The following is a 10,533-nucleotide window of genomic DNA, read 5'->3' as shown; positions in this document are numbered from 1 at the left end:
GTTTGCACACTGCCTGGTTCTGCTTATTTAAAAAGCATTGTGTGAATGCAGGTGCCAGAGTCTAGGGTGACACCCCCCTCCCCCGACACCATAAGCTCCCTGTGAAGCTCCTTGAGGTGGGAGGGGGAGTCATCAGCACTTGGAGGCCCTGCCCACAGCCAGGCCTGAGAGCCTGGGGACAGGAGCCAGCTCGGGTCCTGGGGGCCTACAGCCCCCCTGGCACACACCCTGGTGGCATCATCACAGCGGCCATAGGATCAGGGCTGCTGGGCTGGTGGGGGCGGGGGGAGGGGTGTGGGCATCGGTTTCCCTTCTCACCCTCACAGGGCCTGGGTAAGTACACTGTTCATGCAGTTCAGATGAGGGGATTGAGCCACAGACTTTGGGTCTGAGCCCAGGGTCACAGCCGGCTGCTGTGGGGTAGGGCATGTGCTCCAGCGCACATGCTGGGCCCCCCAATCATGGCCCATCAGGAGCCACAGGCCTTTCCTCCAGGTCCTGGGGGTCCATGAACCCAGCTGAGAAGTAGCTGAGCTCCTGGAGCTCCCGTGGCTGTCCCTCAGGCTCATTCCATTGGCCGGTGGGGAGGCCCTCGGGTGCTCCTGAAACTGGGAGGCTGCAACATGCAGGCAGAGGGCAGGCAGACCCCCAATATGGAGGCAGAGGAGGCACATTCCTGTGGAGGGCCAAGCACAGGCTCCCCGCTCCCATGCCACAGGTGGTGAGCTCCAGTGGTCCTGGACCTTTGTTCCTGGCACTGATGGAGGAGCAACCTTGAGAACCGGTTCAGTGGGGATTCCATCATGGTCACAGGAACACACACAGGAGCGATGGCCCTTACAGGCCCTTAAAAATCAAGAGAAGACAAACCTGTGAGCTGTGAAGTTTCCCAACCGGGAAGAGGAGGGCAGGAAGCTGGCCAGGCCCAGCACAGCTGCTCAGTCTCCACCAGCCCTTCCTGGCTGCTGGGGGGTGGTCACCCACCCAGGTCTGGGTGGCACCTTTAGTGGCTTTCGTCCAGGGATATGCAGGGACCGGGGACATGGTCTCACTGTCCCTTAGGACATGCCAGCCTTGCAGACACAAACGCTTGCTTCTGTTTTATTGGCTAAAGCACTTTAAGGTTTAAAAAAAACACACCACTCCCGTCGGTAATGTAAGGCAATGCTTCTTCCAGCAGCATTGATGGATCTATTCTGACCGTATTATTACCCTCTCTTGGGAATGTAATCTCGGGAAAACGTGTTTTTTTAGCTGTGTTTTGATGGGATTTTTTGGTTTTGTTACATAATAAAGCCTGGGTTCCAATGACTGACGCTTATGACTGAATCGGATTCAAAGACAAGAGCACAAGTGACAAACCACCAGGCGGGCTTCCCATCTGAGTTTGTCCGGTGTTTTCAGTGTGTGACACACCCGGGAGCCCTCCTCCCCTGCACCTCAGAGTCGAGTGCTCCGTGGGGATATGCAGGGACTTGAGTCCAAGGATGACCTGAGGGGTAACACCGGGTTCTGTCCCAGTGCTGCTGGTTCGGCTCACAGGACTGGCTGCGGCCCGGCCACTGCAGGCCTCCTGGGAGCAGGGTCCAGAGTCCCTCTTAGGAAGGTCTCCCCCGTGTCAAGTGTAGACAGCCCTCCCTCTGTTTCGAGTTGAGGTTCACGTTTCTCTGCAAAACTCAGGAGCTCGTCCAGTCAGCCAGGCTCAGTCTCCAGGGCTCGGGGCTTTATTCTGTCCCTCAGGTCTCGGGACTGGGGTCCTGTCATGGCAAAAGGACAGCACTCAAAACCCGTTCAACCTTGAGACAGGCTCGGGGCTTTCTAGACACGTGGCTGAAACCAAGGGGAACAAGGTGAGGCGGAGCCCCGCCCACCACCCGGGCCCGCCCTCACCCCGCCTTCCTGGGCGGGGCTCTTGGCGTGCCCTCCTCCACACACCTCTCAGAACTAGGTGAGATAGAACCCCACCCACTTCCTCGCCCCGCCTTCCTGGGCGGGGCTCTTGGCATCCCCGACTCCTCCAGAACTGCCATCCTCCATGTCAAAGCGAAGTGGCCCCACCCCATCGCGGTGACAGGAATCCGCATCACAGACGCCAACACCTCAGGAAAGGATGGGAACAAGGACTTAATTAGAAACAGGCTGCGACAGACAAAGTCGCGACAGGGACTTGCATCACGCACTTGGAAGGATGAACACGGTAATGCTCACGTGTTCAGCACAAGATGATTTTAGTATCTAGGTTTAAAAACTCTTCACAAGTGGAGCACAAGGAATAACACACGATTATTTGCAAATATACAAAAACATATCCAATAGGCTGGCATGTAATTTTAGAAAGAGAGCCTGGGCTCAGAGCAGATCTGCCGCGTTGCAAGGCACAGTGCTCCGGGGACAACCGCCCCACTCCACCCCCCCACCCAGCAGCTGCCGGAGAGCACAGGAGGCCACGGCCCCCTCGGGAGGAACAGCATCAGCTCCTCTTCCCACATACACCCAAAGAAAAGGGCTATCTTCAGGCAAAATTTTTTAAATGATTCATTAATATCAGTATGGTACGTGTGCTTCCCAGGTGGTGCTAGTGGTAAAGAACCTGCCTGCCAATGCAGGAGACATAAGAGATGCTTTCCTGAGCCACCAGGGAAGCCCAATCAGCCCCAGAAATGGCTCCTAAGTGCAGGACGGCCCCAGGCAGGAGTTCTCCAGGGATTTAGACTCACAGCTCTACTCAGCAGCTGCTATGTTTTATTGACTCAGGTGATAAAGAATCCATCTTCAATGTAGGAGACCTGGGTTCAGTCCCTGGGTTGGAAAGATCCACTGGAGAAGGGAATGGCAATCCACTGCAGTATTCTTGCCTGGAAAAGCCCATGGACAGAGGAGCCTTGCAATCTACAGTCCATGAGGTCGCAAAGAGTGGGACACAACTGAATGACTAAGCACATGCTTTCTTCAAGGACATGTGAAATTCGCTCGATCCCAGGAACTTGGAAGTAACTGTCCTATTAGATGCTTCAAAGCTAAAACAGTGTTTATGGCACTTCAGGCAATGGGGTATATTCACATAACCCTAAAGGGACACCTGCAGCATGGTACCTAAAACACAAGGCTAATGATTATTCAAAACAAACAACTTTGAAACTAATTCTAGCATTGGCAATGTGAATTCCACTTTGAAAATGACACGCCTACTGCACCACCCATAACTTAATATTCTTGTTGAAATCAGCAGAGTCCCAAGACTTCCCTGGTGGTCCAGCGGCTAAGATTTCGTGCTCCCAAGGCAGTGGGCTTGGTCAGGGAACTAAGATCCCTCATGCTGCAGCTGAGAGTTCTCATGCCCCAACTAAAGATCCTGAATGCCACATGAAGCTCTAAGATGCCACATGCCACAACTAAGACACAGCGCTGCCAAATATTTAATATTTTTTAAAAAGTCAGCACATCCCAGGCTCCTCCTGAGAATGTCACCGACCTTGAAGTTTCCTGAGAAAGTGTCTGTAGAGCTCTTGGCATGCCTCCAGGTAGCCCTCAACCTGGGCCTGGGAGTCCAGGGAGAGGGGAGAGGCTGGCTGGAGATGTCCAGGGAGACCTGATTATATGCCTGTAAAGGTGCCCCTAGCTGTGCATTTGAAAAGTGGTCAAGGGGGACTTGAAAGGGCAACTGGTTAGAGATGCACTGTCCAGGTGGTGACAGCTTGTACAGGGCAGGGCAGGGCACAGGAGGGGGGACATATGACACTGACCTTCCAGGCCTGTTTCCACTCTATACTACAATGTGCCATGATGCAGATTAAGCTCTGTGTGTAATGACCAAAAGACCACGGGGATCTTTGATACAACAACCCATGTAAATAAAGGATAAGCACCTTCAGGAAGACAATTTTTTTAAACATCATTAGGACCAAAGAGTGAATCTCAATCATCAAAGCGTGAGAAACTTTTAAACAGAAGAGTTTAAAAGTACTTTAAAACAAAGTACAATAGGGACTTCCCTAGTGGTTCAGAGGCTAATATTCCATGCTCCCAATGCAGAGGGCATGGGTTCGAGTCCTGGTCAGGGAACTAAGATCTGGCATGCCGCACACAACTAAGACCTGGTGCAACCAAATAAATAAACAAAAGCTTTTTTTTCCCTAAAGTAAAGTATTTATTGAGCACCTACTGCATACAAGGTGCTGCCCTAGTACTGCCCCTCCTGCGTGCACTCTGAACAGAGCACGGCTGGATCAGAAGAGATCTTCCCTTTGACCCATCAGAATGAAATACTTTATGTTTCACAGTTACAACTGGTTGGGGGGTGGAGAGGAGATAGGGAGTCACCTCCAGTCTCTGGTCACAGATCCCTGTGTGGAGCTGGCTGATGTTCAAAGTGACCAGAGACCCACCAGGGAATTTCATGGTGATCACCGCAGTGTCTGTGCTGTTTATTTGCCTGTGACGGGTCTCAGTTGTGGCACATGGGATCTTCGTGACATCATGTGGGACCTTTCATTGCATCACATAGACTCTCTAGTTGTGGCCTGTGGGCTCAGTAGTTGTGGTGCCTGGGCTTAGCTGACCAGTTACACATGGGATCCGAGTTCCCCAACTAGGGGTGGGATTGAACCTGCATCCTCTGCATTGCAAGGTGGATTCTTAACCACTGAACCACCAGGGAAGACCTATCTACATCTTTTAAGGAGGTCATATCTATTAATGGATAGAAGAACATTTTAGATGTTATAGGAGTTAATCTGGGCGAAGTATAGATCTTCTGATATCCAAAGGGCAAGTAAGTTTTCTACACAGGGTACAGCTTTACAGCAAACAGGAAACTGAGAGAAAAGGGGGGTTATGGCTGGTGAACCAGTCAATCTAAAAGTGTCTCCTAAGCACAGATGTGTGGCCGCCCCAGGCTCAGTGCGGACAGTGCTGCATGAAGACTGAGTCACCATCCTGCCCTGGGGAGGGAGCCGCCTGGCCCAGAACAGCACAAAGTCCCCACCACATGCAGTAAATATGCAAACAACTGAAGATCGAATGCCACACCTGAAGATCCTGCGTGAAGATCACTGCAGCTCAGTGCAGCCAAATAAATTGTTGTTCAGTCGCTCAGTCTTGTCCGACTCTTTGCGACTCCATTGACTGCAGCACCCCAGGCTTCCCGGTCCATCACCAACTCCCGGAGCTTGCTCAAACTCACGTCCATTGAGTTGGTGATACCATACAACCATCTCGTCCTCTGTCGTCCCCTTCTCCTCCTGCCTTCAATCTTTCCCAGCATCAGGGTCTTTTCTAATGAGTTGGCTTTTTGCATCAGGTGGCCAAAGGATTGGAGCTTCAGCTCCAGCATCAGTCCCTTCCAATGAATATTCAGGGTTGATTTCCTTTGGATAGACTGGTTTGATTTCCTTGCAGTTCAAGGGACTCTCAAGAGTCTTCTTCGACACCACAGTTCGAAAACATCAATTCTTCAGCGCTCAGCTTTCTTTATTGTCCAACTCTCACATCCATACATGACTATTGGAAAAACCATTTGACCACATGGACCTTTGTCGTCAAAGTAATGTCTCTGCTTTTTAATACACTGTCTGGGTTTGTCATAGCTTTTCTTCCAAGGAATGTCTTTTAATTGAGGAGCCAAATAAATAAATAAGCAAATACTTTTTTAAAAGACCAAGAATGATTGGGAGCCTGGAAGTGATGCTTTTGTCAACTACAAATTGGTACTTGCCATCTGCCTCTGCAGAGATTGAATCCTGCGCTGCTGCAGCTGCTGACCTTCAACATGCCCTGAAGACAGTTCAGGGTGGAGGGTTGGGCACTCCATGATCCAGGGAACCTGGTGGAAAGGTCTTTAGATGGTTAGATATTTTCAGGAACTGATTTCATGATCAATCTTTGCATCTCTTCATATCTAAAAAAAGAACTAAACCCCTTCATGGTGACATCTACCCCTCATGACTAGCAGAAAACCTTTTGTAAAGTAAGTACTGATTGCACTGAAATCCCTCCCAAAATCTTATTTATTTACCTTCCCCCACTACCTCTTTGGAACAGTCTCTCAGGGCTACCTGAGGTGTGGTGTCCCAGGCTGCAGTCATCATTTTGCCCCAAATAAAACTGATCTCTCAACTCTCACATTGTGGATCTTTTTAGTCAACAGCTGAAAACTCATGTTCCTGGTTTCATGGCAGATTTATTCACAAGAACCAAAATATGGAAGCAACCCAAGTGTCCATCTATGGATGACCACTGGGATAAAAAAATGTGGTCTATTTATACAATGGAATATTATCCAGCCCTAAAAAGGAAGGGAAGTCTGATCACAACTCGAACATTAGCAGACCCTCTCTATTTAAAGAGCTCTCTGGAAAGCAAATAACTACTTTTGCATGGCTGGGAAATGTCTTAGCAGGGTTAATCCCTGCCAGGCCTAAAACTCAGGGATCTGTTTACAGAAAGAAAGGAATATTGTATAAGCAGCTGCCCCATTGGTGATCAGCTCCTATTTCTAGATTCTGAATTAAAGATACATTCATGGGTCACACTTGAGTAAAATAAAGGTGAAGACAAAATATCTCAGGCCAGGAGCTAATCTCCAAGGGAACAGATGTCTCATTTTCACCTCACTATCCCTGGCACCGGAACAAGCCTGCTGTTTTCTACTGGTTGGCCTTAAGTATTTACTGACTTAAAGTTTGAAAACAAGCTGGAATGTCCTTAGCTTTTTACTGCATTTTTCACCAGAAATTCTCTTAAGACAAAAATGATCATTCATGCATTCGACCAAATACTGCTACGTGCCAGGCATGTTTCAGGTGGCCCGAGGCCAGGGAATCTGGACTGGAGAGCACTCTGCACTTAATATTACTGATGGGGGAAGTCGTTATGGGTTGAATTTTGTCTCCTAAAAAATTCACGTGTTGAGGTCCTAACCCCCAGGACCTGTTAATGTGACCTTATTAGGTAACAGGGTCATTGCAGACAGTAAATGTTTGGGTTAAAGTGAAGTCACCCTGGAGTCAGGCCCTTAGTCCAATAGGACTGGTGTCCTTATAAACAGGGGACATGCGGACACAGGCACATCACACGGGGAGGTGTCATGTCAAGATGAAGCGGAAGGCAGGGTGATGCTTCTCACAAGCTGTCAACGACACCCTGGCACTTGCCATCAGCCTCTGCAAGGACTGAGCCATGTGCTGCTGCAGCTGCTGACCTTCAACACGCCCTGAAGGGATTTCAGGGTGGAGAGCAGGAATGAGGCCCTCTGGGCTCTGGGAAAAACTGGCAGAACAGGTCTTCGGATAGTTAGGTATTTTGTGAGTCCTATCCTCAGAACTAGCAAAGCACTACATCCCTTTGTGGTGACATCAGCTCCTTGTGACTCGCAGAAAACTTTTTTGCAAAGATAAGTGCTTGATAACATGAACTCCCCCTTCACCAAAACCGCATATATATTGACCTTCCCCTCCTTCAACCTCTTTGGAGCAGTTTCTCAGAGCTCTCTGAGGTGCCGGCTCTTAGGCTGTAGTCCTCATCTCACCCCAAATATAACTTCACTCACAGCTCTCACATTGTGCAATTTTTTCTAAATCGACAAAGCCAAGGAGTCCCAGGGGACTGAAGGCTCAGTGAGAGGCCTGGAGGCACCTCCTCCACAGCCTGAGAAGGAACCAGCCCTGCCGACATCTTGGTCTTGGACTCCTGGCTTTCAGAACTGGAGAAGTGACTCTGCCACGTGAGGCCAGCACCTGGGAGACCAGGGCAGTAGTAGCTGCCACTGGGGGTTCTGGCTCTGTTAGGGGAAACACTGACTGGAACCGGCCACCCTGGCCAGGCACCATGTAGTAGTAACCATCTACCTGAGTTATGTTAAGATAGGAGGTCCTGGTAAGGAACACAGAACTAACAGGCCACCACCAACTGGAAGAGTTCAGGAAAGGTTAAAAGGAGACACCATGTGTCCGACCACCTCCCAGAATTCTCCTCACCGGCACCCATTTTGGCTGAGCAATGCAGGCAGGACTCTGAATCAGAGTGATTGGCCAAAGAAAGACAACCTAGAAACTAATCCCATCATCATAAAAACTGGAGACTGTGAGCCCCGTGGCAGAGCAGTTCTCCTGTGTTCCCTTACCCTACTGCTCTCCACCCAGGTGCCCCTTCCCAATAAAGTCTCGTGCTTTGTCAGCTTGTGTGCCTCTTAGACAATTCATTTCCAAGTGTTAGGCAAGAGCCCGCTCTCAGTCCCTTAAAGGGGTCTCCCTTCCTGCAACAGCTCCAGCCCAGATCTCTGACACTGTCCTAATGGTCATTCCCCATCACGAAGAGCACAGGCCCCAAGGATCTGGCTTCTACTGCTCTTGAATAAGCCACCCTGGCTTCCACTCCTGATGCCAAGCAGGGCCCTGTGTGGCTCCCAGGCCTTTCTGTCCCCCATTTCTTGTAGGCAAGACTCCAGCCTCCATGACCTTCCCTGACTTTCAAAGGGCAGATTCAAACTGTTAGGAACAGCTAGGAAATCACCTGAGGCAAGATGAAAGGGACCAGAGGAGCTCATCAAGATTAGGAGACTCTCAATTCAGTTCTGACTCTATGACTTCCTAGACTGTACAGTCCATTGAATTCTCCAGGCCAGAATACTGGAGTGGGTAGCCTTTCCCTTCTTCAGGGGATTTTCCCAACCCAGGGATCAAATCCAGGTCTCCTGCATTGCAGTTGGATTCTTTACCAGCTGAGCCCCAGTTCAGTTCATTTCAGTCGCTCAGTTGTGTCGCACTTTTTTCGATCTCATGGACTGCAGCATGCCAGGCTTCCCGGTCCATCAACAACTCCTGGAGCTTCCTCAAACTCATGTCCATTGAGTCAGTGATGCCATCCAAACATCTTATCCTGTCTTCCCCTTCTCTTCCTGACTTCAATCTTTCCCAGCATCAGGGTCTTTTCCAGTGAGTCAGTTCTTCGCATCAGGTAGCCAAATCATTGGAGTTTCAGCTTCAGCAACAGTCCTTTCAATGAATATTCAGGACTGATTTCCTTTAGGATTGACTGGTTTGATCTCCTTGCAGTCCAAGGGACTCTCACAACACCACAATTCAAACCTTGTGGTGTGCTCAACCTTCTTTATAGTCCAACTTTCACATCCATACATGACTACTGGGAAAACCATTGCTTTGACTAGACAGACTTTTGTCAGCAAAGTACGGTCTCTGCTTTTTAATATGCTGTGTAGATTTGTCATAGCTTTTCTTCCAAGGAACAAGCATCTTTTAATTTCATGGTTGCAGTCACCATCTGCAGTGATTTTGGAGCCCAAGAAAATAAAGTCTGTCACGGTTTCCATCATTTCCCCATCTATTTGCCATGAAGTGATGGGACCGGATGTTATGATCTTAGCTTTTTGAATGTTGAGTTTTAAGCCAATTTTTTCAATCTCCTCTTTAACTTTCATCAAGAGGCTCTTTAGTTCCTCTTCATTTTCTGCCATAAGGGTGGTGTCATCTGCACTTCTGAGGTTATTGATATTTCTCCCAGCAATCTTGATTCCAGCTTGTGCTTCATCCAGTCTGGCATTTTGCATGATGTACTCTTCTTATAAGTTAAATAAGCAGGGTGATAAGATATAGCCTTGACGTACTCCTTTCCCAATTTGGTACCAGTCTGTTGTTCCATGTTCAGTTGTAACTGTTGTTTCTTGATCTGCATACAGACTTCTCAGGAGGCAGGTCAGGTGGTCTAGTATTCCCATCTCTTGAAGAATTTTCCACAATTTGTTGTGATCCACATAGTCAAAGGCTTTGGCATAGTCAATAAAGCAAAAGTAGATGTTTTTCTGGAACTCTTTTACTAACCACATGCTATTTATGAGAGATACACTTTAAATATAAGATACAAATAGATTGAAAATGAATGGATGGGGGTGGGAATGCCATGAAATAGAAGCATAAGAAGGTAAGAGTGACTATCAGATATCAGATAAAATAGACTTTAAGGCCAAAAAGATAAAAGAGAGAGATCTTTCACTAAGATAAATAGTTGATTCATGAGAAAGAGACGACCATCTTAAATGCATATGTGTCCAGTAATAGATCTCCTAAACACATAAAGCAAAACTTACAGAACTGAGGGGGAATAGTTCTGCACCACAGTTGGGAGATTTTGATAATCTTTTCTCAGCAGATGAGAGGGGTAAAAATCAGCAAGCCAAAGAGGATCTGAGGAGCTCCTTGGTGTTAGGACTCAGCACTTCCACTGTTGTAGCCCACATTCGGCCCATGGTTAGAGAAATAAGATCTCACAAGCTGCACAGTGCAGCCAAAAAAATAAAAATAAAAAAGAGAGAGAGAGAAAGATGATCTGAATAAGACCATGGGTTTCCTTTACCAAATTGCTCTACATAAAACACTACACCCAACAGCAACAAAGGAAGCAGGGTGGAACTGGAGGTTGCCCCTACCCCAGAGCTGAACCACTCAACAGACAGACTTAAGACACTAGTACTAGAGAGATACCGAAGCAGAAGAAGAAGAAGTTAGGAAAGAATTTAATAGA

This window comes from Bubalus kerabau, chromosome 5 (genome assembly GCF_029407905.1).
Source record: "Bubalus kerabau isolate K-KA32 ecotype Philippines breed swamp buffalo chromosome 5, PCC_UOA_SB_1v2, whole genome shotgun sequence".
In the NCBI taxonomy this organism is placed as follows: Eukaryota; Metazoa; Chordata; class Mammalia; order Artiodactyla; family Bovidae; genus Bubalus; species Bubalus kerabau.
The sequence above is the reverse complement of the archived record's forward strand: the minus strand, read 5'-3'. Positions refer to the sequence as shown.